At 48.9% G+C, this 15,387-nt stretch overlaps 1 protein-coding gene across 12 annotated transcripts in view; it reads left to right on the plus strand.

The window, feature by feature from the left end:
* ELAVL2 (ELAV like RNA binding protein 2) overlaps positions 1 to 15,387 on the plus strand; it is a 174,169-nt gene that overhangs the window by 19,772 nt on the left and 139,010 nt on the right. For 5 of the 12 annotated variants that reach the window (XM_041004382.1, XM_041004384.1, XM_041004391.1 and 2 more), the window contains exon 1: positions 5,689 to 6,137. The exons of 3 other annotated variants lie outside the window; for them this stretch is intronic. The gene's annotated coding sequence lies outside the window, so the exon portion shown is untranslated. Of the gene's footprint in view, positions 1 to 5,688; positions 6,138 to 10,212; positions 10,436 to 15,387 lie in introns of those variants that run through there. 4 more of the 12 variants (XM_041004383.1, XM_041004385.1, XM_041004392.1 and 1 more) reach the window with 1 other exon arrangement.

Consider the following 15,387-nt stretch of genomic DNA (forward strand, 5'->3'; position numbering starts at 1 on the left):
AAGCCATCCAGGAATCTCTCTGGGAACCTTATGCTTTCAACAACAACAGCAACAACAAAAAAAAGCCAGGTTTTCTTCAGTTTATGCTAACTCCTCCGTATCCCGTTGATCTGCTTTTGTTACAATGAAAGAACTTTAGAGTCCATTTAAAATCCACTTCCTCTGCTCCTGCTCAGATGAAGATAGAATTCCCTTTTCTACCAGATGAGTTTAAATTGTTCCTTAATCCCGATCGCACCAAACTTCACAGAACTTTAGACTTTTTCAATGGTTTATTCCCCAGTAGCTGTCATTAGGATTCATGGGCAGACTCCAAGACATTTCCCCTTCCCGGTGGGTGGGCTGCTGTGTCTCACCGTCCCATTCCCTTCCCAAGTCTCCCCCCACTTTTTTTTTTCTTAATAAAAAACAATATCCCTATTCCGGGCGCCCCCTCTCTGCCTGCCGAAAGCATTTTAATGACAATTTACTTTCGTGGTCTGTCAGCCGCTTGCCGCCTCTGCCACCTGAATTTCAATTTCTTAATTTACAGCCCAGATAAAACAGAATGGAGCAGGATCTGGGCTGCTCTGTACGTTGGGTTGGCCTTATCAAGCGTGAAGTTTGGCGCATTGCAAACCTATTCAAGTGATTATCTGTGGAGGACCTCTCGAGCCATCTCCATCTCTGCAGCGGGCTGATAAGACAGCTGTTTCTCTAGCCGCGTGTCTCCCCGGGCCCCAGCCTTCTTCTTCCACAAACCCCGCCTTTGTCACCGTGCCCCGGTGCCGTCACTTGCTGTGCGGGGCAAGGGCTCGATCTGAACACACGTGGGGGGACCAGTGTGAGTGAGAAAACGAGCTGGGTGGGTGGTTTGGGGGATGGGGAAGAGTTAAAGACCCGGGGAGGTGGGGGGCAGGGCGGGCGCCGGGCGCACTTGATGGCTCTGATTGACTGGTTGCTGAGCCCAGCTTTATTATTTCAAATTAGACGTGCACCGCACACAAGTTTAAACATAAATCTTCACTCTAAGAAAGAACCTCCGAGCATCGGAAGCTGAAAAACCGTTTCTTCCCCGGGTCCCCGTAAAGGGGCGGGCGAGAAAAGACTGATTGCTACCAGCTGAGACAGATGGTTTCCTTTAACTTTGGAAACTGCTATTTTTAATTACTTGTATTAATTTTGCAAGAGAAGTATCGGCTCCAGGAGGAAGCGTAAAGACGGTAGCATCCCTGAAAGAAACGGACACAAGGCGCTGATGTGCCCTTCTTCACCTGCAGTTTTTCCTACCTCACCCTCGCTTAGTCGCCTGGATGCCCCTTTGCAGGCTCAGGGAAAGACCTTGAGTTGATCCACCTAAAAGCTGTTGCTGTGGAAGAGAGGAGGAACATCTGAGGACTTTTTTGGGAGCGTTTACATAAATACTCCTCCCTCCGAGGCTGCAAATATATTGTTCAAGACGCTCCAGGGCATGTGCCATAGATCCGAGTCTGAATAACTGAAGACGAGTCACCTAGAGGAAAACGAACCTCAAACATTTTGCCCAGGAAAAAAAAAAGTGTGCTTGTGAAGTGTCAGCCTGGTCTCAAAGATTTTACAACGACTCCAGTTACATTTATGTATGTTGATAAGAACATTTAAGACAATTCACTGTTTTTTTCAGTGTTAACCCGAACCTCAGGATTGAGGGGGAGTTTACTACCTTTCCCCTGCAAGAGGAGATTCGAGACATAATACAAAGGGAAAATAAAGGCTCCCGTGATTCTGCTCACAGCTGCCCCAGCGCTGTCCCTAATGGAAAGTGTTTGCAATATAAAAAGTCCTTTGCAACACAGTCTTAGAGGTCACTCACCTTCCGATAAAAGCGTTTTGCCGGTTTGCCAGAGGGTGGAGGAAGCCGGTAAAGATTTGGGGGAGGGGAGAATGAGGAGATAGGCATCCTCACTGGGAGTTTCCAGGTTAGGAAATCTGGAGGAGACTTAGCAGACTTTTCAGGAGACTACCTGAATTTGAATATGTTCTTGAGGAACACTTTGATGAAAAGCAGACTCCCCAGGATCAAGGAGTGTGTGTAAAAAAAAAAAAAAAAGACAGTAGAAGGTGTACAATGAGCTTGGGGCTTTAGCTGTCTATTCAGTTTATCATGATGACTTAGACCCAATACGAATGAGTATAAATCAAAATAAACATCTTTCCATGGAGTAGGGCAACCTCCTCCTCAAGGGCTGTTCAGAGAAATCCTGTTTCCTTCTCTTAGCGGAAAAGACAGAACACGCCTTTCCCAGGCGTGGCAACCCTTCACTCAGAGGCTGCTCATCTCTGTCCATGGTGCTAGTTCCTGCCTTTCCATTAGCTGGGTTGTCAAGGACTGAACTCACATTGGTGTCAATTCTCTCCTTCCTATTTTCTAAACCGAGGAGGGGGAATTGACCTGCAACTTTAAGAAGAACATAACGAAGCATTCATCCAGTTATAATATCTGTATTTTCAAAGGACATTAAGTTATTACATCTCAGTCTGACTGACACAGCATGATATTTACACTCATCTGAGAGGGTACAGTGTTTAGAATTATCACCAGAAGTTTAACGTTGTAAACTTACCTGTTTTATCTTAAAAAGAGTTACAAACAACTTACAGTGCCCTTTAATATGAAATACTAAAATCACTTCCTTCTCTCTCCCAAGATGACTATGTAAGGGATTATTCACCCTTAAAGCCATTGCCCACAACATTTTGAATTGTTTCCATACATTACTGTTTTTTTTTATAAGCTAACTTTAGTAAAATAAACAACTGAATTCATAGTATTTTCAGCTTTGAGAATCATTCTTTTTCAACTTTATCCACAAGAAAACTTTTTCTCCAAGCCTTAAGTGATTCAGTTTATCTTCTCTATTTCTGCTGAAATTCAACATAGTACCGAGAATTTTGAAATATGTCAGAGCTAATGTGACTCAGTCATAACTCATGTCTTCTAAATGCTTTCCTAATACAAGCTCAGACTCTGGCTGATTCTTCTACCTCACTCAGAGTGAGGAGGGGCTGACGACATTCTTGCTTCATCTGGAGTGAGATATCTGCCAATAGCCCCTATTAATTATAAGATAACATATGTTAAAGTTTCAGGCCACTATATGAATTTCAAAGCAAAGTTTACTCTCCCCAAAGCACTTACTTTAGAATGGATATGTAAAATGTTACATTTTAAAAGGTGGAGAAATACATGCTGCCTATGATGCATCTACTCATTTAACAAATTCTTCAATTTCATAAATATTTCTCTTATTGAGGAAGTAAATGCCTATTTCAAGATATTTTCAGTTTTTAAAATAAAGTGGGTCCGTTTGTCTACACAGAAAAGACAACATGCTGAGGAAGGCAATGTTTAAAACACACATGAGCTCCTCTGAACAAGCTAAAGATAGAGCAAACTTTAGCATCATACGTTCGAACGGGCAAGTTCAGTACACGTGCTTTTTTTACATAGGACAGACTAGCTTTTCGTCATTACCTCTGGCTTTCGACGCTTCCACACCTCACCAGTGTAATCTACTTTCTTGTGGATATAAATATGCACTAAAGTAAAATGCAAAGTGTCAATGTCCACTCAGAAAGCATTTAAATAATTAAAATGGTAAATATTTTCTTTAAAACGATGAGAAGATTACAAAAACACATGTAGCAAAATCAGTGTCAACCTAACAGTATCGTCACGGGAAAGAAAGACAGTTGACTACACAGATAAGCCAGTTTTAGGACAATATTACAATTTTACCCAAAGTGTAATTGTTTAAGAGGTAATTCTTTGCACTGCACTGGGGAGAGGGAAGGAGTTGCAACAGGAGAACCCCAAATCCAACCTCCTGTTATTCAGATATCTATTCTAAAGATGGTGCAATCTTTCTTTTTCTCAGGCCCTGGACTTCATTTCTTCAAACTGCTTTTCCTTTCTTTTTGCCACAAGCTCCACCCATGTCTCAAGAACAGTTCTGAAATGAAGACATCAGGGGCTGTTTTTATATATACAACTTGGAGTGGGTGGGTGGAGTAAGGTCATGATCATTTTAAATGCTGATTATAAGACAACATATAGATTCAGGCCTTCTTTCCCAATCTCCTGTAATTGTTATGCAAAGTAACAGAACTCAGACACTGTTAAGCGGTTTACACGGAGAGGGAGATAAACATGTCTCCTGTTCATTGCCATTAATCATTTATCAACACTCAAGGACACTCTCAAGGAACACTGATTTACTATACTTCTCCGTTTCAAGCCATTTTGCTCTGGGACCCCCTACCCCTCTCCCCTTCATGAGACCCTAACTACCCTCCTGTCGTCTCTGATTCTTACATGTGCCTTCTCTTTCTGACATTCTCAAAGAGACAGACTAGTAGCAAATAAACAGATAAAGGAATTCCTTTCAGAAGGCCATGTGTGCCTCTGGAGAAAACACAGTATTTGTCTAAGACATGTAAGTACTATCTAGGAAGTTGGCAATACCCTTCCGGACTGAAGGAAGAAATTCTGGCTGGAAAAGAACATCCGGAGATCAAGATGATTCCGCAGATCTTGCTTGCATTTAGAGGAAGAAATAAATGTGGGGAATAAAAACATATGTCAGCCTCCTGAACGTTACTCCAATATGGGGTTGTAAATAAAGTGATCTTCATCTATAAAGCATAAGGATTGACAGCACTTGGTCTGCTGGCTAAACTTTCTCCATCCTCAAAGAAAAAAAAAAAAAAGCTCTGATACAGGCTCAAATCCATCGGCAATTCATGTGTGGTCCATGAACTGTACGCCAGCAAATGCAGGGGAGTTGCTGGCTCTGGTTTTACATATAGCTGCTCCTTTTGGGAGTCAACATTTACCTCAAAGCGAAGGACCCTACTACTTTTCTCGGACAGGATGTCTGTTCTACACTTTCCTATTCTAACATGAAGTGAATGCTAATTCAAACCATGCAGCTTTATTTGAAAGCATTTCTAACTTCACTCTTACCTTAAAAGGATGCTTAAAAAATTAATTTGCATGATCCCTATATTAAAATAGGAAAAAAAAGCAAACAGTCACCTAAAACCCAATATAGAATACTGGAACACAAATCGAATAAAGCACGCCGGGAAGCCATGGACGTAACATTCAGCCCTTCTACTCAGATCAAAGAGAGGGAGCACTCTCAATGACTCATACATACCGGACAGGGAGTTAGATATTACAAAGAAATATGGCATAGCTGCAGCAGCGATGGCAAAGGAAATGGATCTTTCGGAAGCAGAAAGATTTAAGAGGACAGGAGATCGTGCTAAAACGCAAACTCTGGTAGTACAGTTGCAACCCTCCCACGTTGGCTCTCCCCATCTCTCTGCTTCTTGCACTTCCCTTCGCCGCCAGTGTTAAGTGTGGTGTACCTCCCCGCACAACATACCTTGAAACGGGACTCCATTGAGCTCGGCAGATGGACACCCGCTTTCAGCCAATCGCCTCACGCATCTTGGCCTGGGCGGTCCCAACGGAAGGCTCTCGGCCAATCCGCATCCCGGAGCGATGAGCAAGTTGCGTTGTGGCGCGCCTCGGCGTATACTTCCGCGCGTGCTGCCCGGGATAGGAGCCTGGCCGAGCAGCTGCACAGCCGGCAGTGCGGAGGCAGAGAAGGGGTTGGTGATACGGTGCTATAAATCTGTGGTCCAGTCCACCTCCCTTTTAAGACGTCCTCCCCCCTGATTTCTGTTCTCACTTAGAGATGCAGCAGCTTACTCCTGTAGCGACCTACTAAAAAGCAACAAGGAGAAAGACATCGTCTTTTTGGGGGAAAAAAAACACGTTCTTTCGTCTCTCTTCTTTGTTCTTTGGTTTGTTTTTCTTGCCCCTTTTTGTTTAGTTGAACGGCAATAGGAGGGTAGTCTCTCCGTCTTTTTAAACTCTTTTTTAAGTTTCCCCTCCCCTTTCCTATTTTTTTTTTCCCGCCGTTTCTTTTAGCGTTGGACTTTGGGGTCGAAAGCCTTCCTTTTTATTTGCTTCTTTTAAGCCGAGCACAGTTTAGGTTTCGTGCTGTCTTAAGAGAACTATCCAGCAGCTTCTTGCTCATCCTTATTGGGAGAACTGCACCGTTACTTTAAAAAACACATATACACAAAAACCTTAAGGGAGAAAGGTAAGTTTCGGTTTGGTTTTTTTAATCATTAGTTGCAGCGATGCGCTGGCAAACCCAGAAAACCTGTAAGTGAGCGGAATGCAGAATGGGAAGTTAATTGCACATGTCTGTCTCATTTCAAAGCTATTGCTCTGCTTTTTAATTCTAGAAGGCTAGACGGAGAGACAGTGGTCGCATGCTTAACCGTTCAGCATATTCGTAAATGTCCGCGGAAGAAACTTAAGCGGTCAGTGTGGCCAGGCTAGGGCAGGGCGCGAGGGGGTGTTGAGCCAGCTCCGGGAGGGAGGTGAGAAGTTCCTTTCGTGGGAAGAGAGGGATAACTTGGGGGGCTGGAGGGATGCACGCCTCTACTTTCGCAAAGCCACCGAAGGGCCCGAGAGGCTTTAGTATCATTAAGGGGAATCAGGAACTCGGGCTTGCAGATTAGCCCGGCGAAAACCCTGGGCTTAATTGCATTAACTAGTGAGCATGTGCTGGGGAGAGGGCTTGCCAGATGGAATTGAGATGCTGCACCAGGCAGCGAGTTGTAGCTGACCGAAAAAAGTACACGCTGCCTAAGGGCTGGGGCAGGGCTGGGGTTGGGGTGCTGGGAAGCTGTCCAGAATCATCCTCTCTGGGGATGCGGGCTCCTGCCCACCGACGCCAGGGACCGTCCTCCTGTTAGTCAAACAGGAGAGCCAATTTGGGGCCGAAAGCTTAAGTCTGTACCGGATACGAGATTCCCTTTGTTCAGAAAAGCGTAAATAAGATCCTCGGAGCTGTGTCTGTGAAGCGGCGGCTGCCTGGGAGGGCTCGCGGAGCTGGGCGCGGGGGAAGCCGATTCCGAGCCCTGTCCTTGGTCCTACGCGGCCGGCTTCGCCCTTGGGACGAGGGGAGCCCTCCGCAGCCGCCCGGCTCCATGGCCACCCCCGGAGCCCTCCGGATCCCGTCCCTGCCGCCCCCCACGCCCCTCCAGCATAGCTATTGTTAAACTGATGCCGGGAGGCAGACGCTTGGGGATAGGAGCTGGGCGCTAGGCACACGCTTCCTATTAACTTTAGTGATTGCTCCGGGCTCTGGAGAGCGAATCCTGGGCAGACGTGGGAAAAGGCGGAGGACGTTTGCTGGGCGGGGAGGTCGGAGCAGGGGTGGCGCTGGAGCGGGACGCCGGCTTTGCCTAGGACGAGTTTCAATTTCTGGCACGAGGGGAGTGTGGGTGAGTGTGTGTGCGCGCATGAGAGCGCCCGCGCGGTGCTGGCTAGCCGGAGGACAGGGACGAGGTACAGCGTTGGCCTGGCTAGCTCGGTCCTCGCTGCTCTCCGCCCCACCCACCCTTGAGGCTTGTAAAGCCACCGCACCGCCGCTGTCCCTCTCCCCCCTCACTTCTGCACTAGGCCGAGGGCCGAGAGGGGTCGGGCTGGCTAAGGTGGCAGTGCCCAGCGTGCCGCCGCTAGGCGCACACGACCTCGCGTGGCCATTGTTGCCTCATTTATGCCCAGCACGTTGCTCCGTGCCCACCTATTTCATGTCTGTCAAGAATTCATACGAGAGAGATGCAACTGTGGCCCATTGGAGGCTGGCTACCTCCTCAGTTGGCCGTGTTCAAGCCTGGGTTAGCAACACTGGCGTGGAGATAGCGCATTTTCTTCTACGAATTGCCAGCTGCAGGTCTAGCGTTATTGTGAATGTGAGAAAAATAGCCGACCATTTAGGATTTACTCTGAACACCGTTGGACAGGGGTGGGTGTCTCTTTACTTTTCTTCTGGAACGCACGAATTCTCTCTCTGCCCCCAATGACGGCCAAACACTCCTTTTGGTTGAGGTTCTAAGCCCTCAGCCCTTCTCCACATCCCTATTTAATACACCAGTCCACTGAGCAGTAGGGATGGGCAGAGATAAATGTGTTTTCTTTCCCAGGCCTGTACTATTAGGTACAACCCATAAAAACATGGGCTGAAATTGAAGTTGGTGGAAGGTGGAGGGGAAAGTACAGAGCAGAAAATAGTAACCAAAGAAATTATTTTCTTAGGTTGCAAACCTCTTCCTAAAGGGTTGTTCCCTTTTACAGAAACCAAAAGGCAGAAAATCTGGATTCCTAAGACTTCCTTGTTAAAATGGCTTCTTGATGGGACATCTGAGAGATTTGTCAAAATCGGAATAAGTCTGAAAAAAAAATGCTGAATGTTTCAAAGTCACCTCTGACTTTTATTTATTTATTTTTTTCCTTTCCAAATGTTAACTCCCTTTCTTAGATAGCTATTCCTGTCATTCTGAGTTTGTCTCAAAAGCAGCCACTTTTGCTTTCCCCTTCCAGTCTTGTAACAAGTGCTTGGGTGTTATAAAGTGCATCTGTTCTTCAGGAAAACCCAGCGACTGGGCAGAGTGGCAAGACTGGGAGAAGTCTCCCGTAACTTGGAGAGGTCAGACTTCAGAGAGCAGGGGGCAGGACTTTCCCCTTGAGAGCCTCAGACTTGGGTTGGTGGATTAGGTAGGCCCCGCTTTCTCTAACGTTGGGAAACTGGCCCTTTTAGCAATCCTGCCTGCCTGTCTGCCTATGATGGGAATGCTACAATTAACTGCTTGGGTCAAACAGAAGCAGGCTTTTTGAGGTTTTTTTTTTTTTCTTTTTCCCTCTCCCCAACTCTGCACCTCAGGAACTAGTGCAAAGTCAATTAAGGTCATTTAATTGCAAATCGGACTTGGGGTGACACAGAAATGCTGATAAAAATCTGAGTTATTTCTGTTGTCCTTGGTGGTGGTGGTGGTGGGGCCCATATTGAGTGATGGCTTCTCTCCATCTGGATCTTGCCGGAGCCCCCTTACTCTGCTGTGCTTGATTAGTCTTCTTCCAGGAAAGCAAATTTGCCTGCCCCCGAACCACCCCCCGTTGGCTAAGAGGAGTCCTCCTAGCTTCTTCCCACCCCCACCCACGCCCCGCCCGTCGCATGGGGGCGGGGAGCGCCGGGCGCCCTTAGCGGACCTTGCTGCATGCAGCCCGCATCATGCCCTTGAAGCTGTAACCTCGGTCACGTTCTTGCGGCGACTGAGTCGCCTACTGCTCACTTCCTTTCTCTTACCTCCTGTGCTTTCAGGTAGGTATGACAGGTGATATTTTTAAATGTAGTGTTTTAGGAGGAAGGGTGAAAACTAAGCCTTTGCAGTGGGGGAAAAAAAAAGCTTCAGTACGTACGACAGGTGCTCTCGTAATGAAGCGGCCGCACCAGGTGTAAAAACGTGCCCGTGCCTCGTGGCTTGGGGGTCGGTTTTGACTTTCGGCGTGCTGTTGGGTCTGAGGACAAGCACAGGTTTTTCTGGGGAAAAGGGATTGAGCCAGGCGAGAGGGCGGGCCGAGGCCAGGTGGCGGTGGGACGCCCCTTCGGTGAAGTTAGCCATTTAGGGGCTCGTGTGAGGGGCGTTGCAAGGATGCGGCTTGCGGCGGGCGCTAGCACAGTTGAGTGCAGAATTTCCTACTTTGGCTTGAAAGCAGAGTCTAGTAACCCGCACAGGTACTCGGGGGATTATTTAAACGTCCAATCTAGCTGGGGAGGGACAGCAGGGGCCAAAGCTTCGCCTCCCGGCGAGGGACTGATCTCTTTGGTTGTGAAGCAGGAGCGCGGAGGGGGGGGGGGGGGGGGTGGTCTTTTAACTCTGCTTGCCATTTCTGTGTGTATCTGTAAGTGTGTTTATATATAGGTATATATTTGATGTGCTTGCATGTATCAAAGGAACCCCGCGCGAGCCGCTCTCATCCCCGTGTTAGTGCCAGAAGCCACGGGGGCTGACCGACTCGCACCTGGAACTGGCTGCCTCTGGGCGGGAGACGCGCCCCGCGCCGCCCCGCGCCGCGCAGGGAAGCCCGCTCCGCGAGCCGGGGCGCGCAGGGCCCCTCCAGCCCGGAGGGACCGAGGTGAGCGGTCGCCTCGCGGCGTGTCCCCGCAGGCACCGACCCCGCGCGCCGGCGGGGCAGAGCACGCGCCCGCCCGAGGCCGCCGTGGCGCCGCCAACTCGCCGCCGGGCCCCGCCTCCTGGCGCTCGCCCAAGCCGGCCCCTCCTCCCCGGCACGCTACAAACGGCGGGACCGCGGCGGCCGGGCGGCACTGAGGCAGCAGCCGGCCGGCTTGGCAGGGCCGTGGCCGGCGTGGCGCGGCGCGGCGTGGCGTGGCGCGGCCGGGGCGGGGGGTTCCACCGCGTTCCAGTCCTCCTTGCCGCCGCCGCCACCACCGCCTCTCCGCGGAGCCCGCCGGGAGCGACGCCTCCGCGGCTGTGCTGACGCCCCGGCGGCACGAGCCATAGTAGCTGCAGCTCCGAGTCCTAGCAGGCAAGTGCAGGGGGCGTGGGGGTGGGGGCGGGGACGCGGCCACGCCGTGCCGCGCCAGGTGCCCGGTCCTGTTTGGAAGCTGAAGGGCTGTGCTCGCCGCCCACCATCACCACCATCACCATCGTGGAGACTCCTGTGCAGGGTCCGGCCTCAGGGCGGGAACGCTGGTGGCGGCGGCCGTGGTGGTGGTGGTGGCGGAGGCGGCGGCGGTTTAGCCCGTGAAGTTCCTAGAGCTCGGCCCCTTGTGGCGGGACTGGAAGGAGTTGGGCGCCTCGGGAGCTGGCACCGCCCCTCCTGTGGGCACAGGCTGGGTGGGGGCCGAGGGAGCCGAGCGGGGGCCAGTCGCGCCGGGCAACGTGCACCGGCGTGGACGAGCCCTGGTACGGCCGCGAGTAGCGCCGGGAGAAAGGAAACTGCGCCCAGACGCAGGTGAGTGTATTGGAGGGAAAGTGGGGGAGGGGGCTTTTCTAGAAAAAAGGGCTGGATGGCAGCACGGCGGCGCGGTTGGGAGGACGTGTGCTCCGCTTCCCGGGGCCCCGAACACCCTGGGGTGGGGAGGTGTCTGGTGTGCACCCACTTTGTACGGCGTCGTCACCAGCGCTCGGAGCTTTCCCGGCACCTGGGGACTTGGCAGTGGCCATGCCGTGTGGCCAAGGTGGTGTGAGGCCAAGGCGCTCAGGGGGCTGGGTTGAGTTCCCTCGGCGCGTATTTAGGTGAGGCCAGGCCGAGCCGCGCGGGGTCGCAGCTCCTGGTCGCATCCCCCGGTCGCAGCCCGGTGCAGCCCGGTTTGCGCGCAGGAGGTGCGCTGAGCGAGAAGCGCGGGCGCTCTGCCGGGCGAGGGAAGCAGGCTCTGGGATTTAGCTCGCTCTCGCAGTGGTTGCGGCAGCTGCTCCTCCAGCTCGGCCGTGAGCCTAGCCAGCTGCGGCCCCAGTGCGTGCAGACGTGTGTGAGCGCCCTGGTGAGATTGGTGGAGCTGGCGCTGGCCAGCCCCAGTTCCCCTGGCAGGTGCACCTCCAGTGGCCGTGGTAGTGACCAGTGGACAGTCTTTTCACAGCATCCTCTTAAAAGCCCAAATGTTATCCTTGAGGACCAGAGCACAACACCATGTCTTACACTTGTGAGCTTCGAGCCTGAAGTAATAGCTGTCCAGATGGACATTTAGAATTGTGTGCATATTTAAAGATCATCTCCATGATAAAAAATTTACATTTTCTCTTTATGTTTTCTGAAAAGAATGGGTAAAGGAGGGATTGCTGCTGGATATCTACTCTTCCCTACCCCAGAGAACAGCGCTTAGCCATGGTAAAATGACATACTTCCACGAAGACAAAAGCGCTCCTTTAAACTTAATGTTTGTGTGGTTGTTAATAATTTTGTGGCCGTAACAGTGCAGCTCAGCCTCAAAACTCATCACAGATAAGTCTATTTGAAAATCATTGAGATGCAAACTGAGGCATAATCTTCCCATCGCCTTAAGTGAAGCTGTTTAGTTGGTGCAGTGTTTTCAGGAATCATGTGAATTTCCCGTTTGTGCTAAGGTCGTGCTTGCTCCAGGAAGCTGAGCTGCGTCCGTTCCGGTGAGCAGGTGGCAAAGCTCTCCTGGACTGCTTTTCTCATCCGGACCTCTCGGATGGACATGGTGGCTGTGTGGCTGGATCGACTGGAGGCGACACATGTTGGTTTTTGGGGTTTTCTTTTTGAGAGGTTGGAAGGGATGTGAAATTAACTGTGCTCGGATTGAAGGAGAGGGGAGTGTTCACTTAGTGGACGTGGGGGGGAGGACAGGGACAAAGCGGAATGAAGAAAAACGTCTGGAAGACAGAAGGCCTGGGGAAGGACAGAACATTTTGAAGAGACATTCATTTTCTCTGGTTCCATCTTTTCCTTCTTGAAGACTGAAGGAAAGACTCTGTGTGTGTGTGCGTAGTTGGTCCTTCATTGCCTCATCAGGTGCCTTTGTGCCGAGGCCTTTTGGGGAGAAAGCTCCTTCCCAAGCAGAGACAGAACCTTCGGGGGTGTCTTCCGCTGCGTGATATGCACTAGGAATCCCGTCAAGCCAGCTGTTCCCTTTGCAAACACGGGTGCGGACGGACACACACTGGCCTCTTTCTGCCAGCCTCCTTGTTGTTTAGTGTGGAATCCTGGAACCCCACTTTCCTTTCTAGGCCGGAATGGATTCCTTGCTGAGCTTCCGTCTTGGATTTTGATGGTTCTCATGAAAGCTTCTCCCACTTAGGTCCTTCTGTCCGCGTTTCGGTGGTTTAAGGTGAGGCTCCCAGTAGGCTGAGGAAAAATAATGCTGCCACGGGTAATTTCTGTTACCCTGTTCCTTAAATGAACCTTTTGGCTCATTACACACAGAAAGACATGTCTGGCTGAACGCTTCTAAACAATCTCAGCTATCCCCACCTTTGCGTGTTGTTGTTTTTCAAACACCTGTCTTGTCTTCTAGAAGTAAGCCCCAAGTTCTCTTCAAGGGCACAACAAAGTCATTCAGGATACCCAGGCTTCTGTGCTCTGCTTAGCCTTACCTTTCTTGGCATTTTTAAACATTGTGATTAGTTTGGAGCCTGTGGTGCTTTTCCGGGTATCCACGCCGGCTGAGAGCGCTGCTGTGGCAGCCAACCCTGTGTTCTTTTCCCACAAGGGCTGGAGGCCTTCAGAATAGTGTCTTAGCAAAACCTACTTTTAGCATTTACCTTAAAACTTTTTTTTCTCCATTTTATTTGAAATGCAGAGAGAGAGAGAGAGAGAGAGAGAGATTGAGATTCTGTTGACTGGTTCACCCCCAGATGTCCAGAAGAGCCTGTGCTGGAACCAGGTGGAACTAGACCTGGGTGCCCCACATTGAGTGGCAGGTCCTTGGGCACTTGCCTCATCACCTGTGCCTTCCTAAGATGCAGATTAGAAACGGAGCCAGGACGAAGCACATGGTCCAGTGGAGGGTGCGAGCACCCTCAGACAGCGTAGTAACTGCTGAGCCAAGTGCTTTCGTAATAACTAGTCTTCATGGTGCGACCAGTTCTCTCATCTGAACTCTTGGTGAATCTACCATCTTGTGCCAATCTTTTTGCCACCTTTTTTTTTTTTAAACCCCACAGTGTTCATTTGAATCGGCCATACTTGGCCTGGTCAGGTGGCGGCTTGGGGCATTGTGGTTTGGAGCTGCATTGGTGGGGTGGTATTGGGCCTTGATAGTGTGCCACCCTGTGGAAAACCTGCCCATAGCAATTCACTCAGCTCTTTTTCCGTGGGTTCTCAGCTGGACAGGCCAAAAACCATAGTTAGCTACTGCATCCGAATACCCTTTGTTTAAATTTTTGCAGCATATATACTTGGTTAGGAGTTGGGCTTACTTATGGGCATGTAACTTGTGCAGCTGTACATACCACCTGCCTCCCCTGTCTTAAAATCGTTGGCACCAAAGGGCTCCTGCTAGTGGCATCGAGAGCCTCAGATTTCCTGGTCTGTCGCTGTGTGGTGCGTTTCCACTCGACAGTCCTTCCTTAGTGGCGTTGCTGCCTTGTTGATGTATTCCAGAGCTGTTTGCAGGCTTTGTGCCACGCCCAACTCTCAGGTTAACTCTGTAGAAGACACACAGAAGGTCAGTGTTCATTTTGATCAATTCGGGTTTACAAAGGTGAACGTGTTTACCGTTTCTGGTTACTTGCAGAATCCATGGGTAGCTCAATGGCAAGTCTATTGTTTCATAGGTTTCTGAGTTGGGAAGAGTGTTGATTGTGTGTTTATTGGGTCCCAGAAACTATCTTCAGCACTGTTTGATTATTTCTCAGTTTCAGTATCAACCTGTTAAGTGGAAACAGAAGGTATTTAAACTTGAACAGTGAATCTGTTTTATAGCCTTTGTGTTTGAAAAGATACGTATTTTGTAGTGTGTTAACTTCGAGTCTGACCTGCAAGTAGAAATTAGTAAGAGCTTCTGCTTGTCTATAGTATTCAGCAATTTTGGAGTAATAAGAAATTGAACAGATCTGATTTTCAGCTTCTGTGATACACAACATAGCTGTGATTTTAGTAGGGTCATTAGAAATTTTTTATTCATGGGAAAAGTTTCTGTGTTGTTAGTGTTGTATTCTGCATAAAACAGAACAAAATGAAAGGTGACTTGCAATATTGTGATAGGATGTGGTGGAAATGTGGACCTTTATACCAGTGCCAAGTTTCTGGGTGTGAATCTTCATGTTCTTGCAAGGTTTATTTTCTCGGCTGTGGTTGGGCTTTGAACGCATCCATTTTCTTGAGGCTATTAACTACATGTTTCCTTTTTGAATGTTGCTGAATAGTTCTAGGTGATGACAAAAGTTTTCGTTGTAAGAAATCTTCATGCGGGGAAGGAATAGAATCAAGCAAAATGACTGAGAAAGCCGGAGGAATAAGTCGGATGGGGTTAAAAGCAAGCCGATTTATATGTCAGCTTAAAAACAGCATGCTAGCCATGTTTCTTTACTTCTTTTTTTTTTTTTCCAAAATTGCAGGCCCCCCCCCCCCACACTAATATTACTGGTTTCCATTATGACAGTTTCTGACTGAAAGTGAATAGCAAATCAGATTTAGCTAGCAAACACCCTCTTCCTACTTTCAGAATTTCCCAATTTAAAAACCCTGACATTTTTTTGCTCAGGAGATCTTTTGAGATCATCTCACAGTAAAATGAGAAGTTTTTTTTTTTTTTAAAGCATTTTAAAGGTTTTGTTTGCTTTAGTACCAGATGTATTTTGAAATCCTAGCTTTCACTTACCTATGTATTTTTCTGTCATGTGATTGTACTAGTTTAATATAAAGATTTCCTTCTTTAACATGGGGGAGAAAAAGGACTTTGCCATTGAAACAAAATTTATATTCTCACTTGCCCATCTTTTCTGCTGGAATTTTGTTCTGGGATGTTCATTACCAGAGTTTATTTCAATACCTTTATTGCATGTATAAATGAG

Source organism: Ochotona curzoniae, unplaced genomic scaffold (genome assembly GCF_017591425.1).
Source record: "Ochotona curzoniae isolate NIBS_2020 unplaced genomic scaffold, NIBS_Ocur_1.0 scaffold_3208, whole genome shotgun sequence".
Classification (NCBI taxonomy): domain Eukaryota; kingdom Metazoa; phylum Chordata; class Mammalia; order Lagomorpha; family Ochotonidae; genus Ochotona; species Ochotona curzoniae.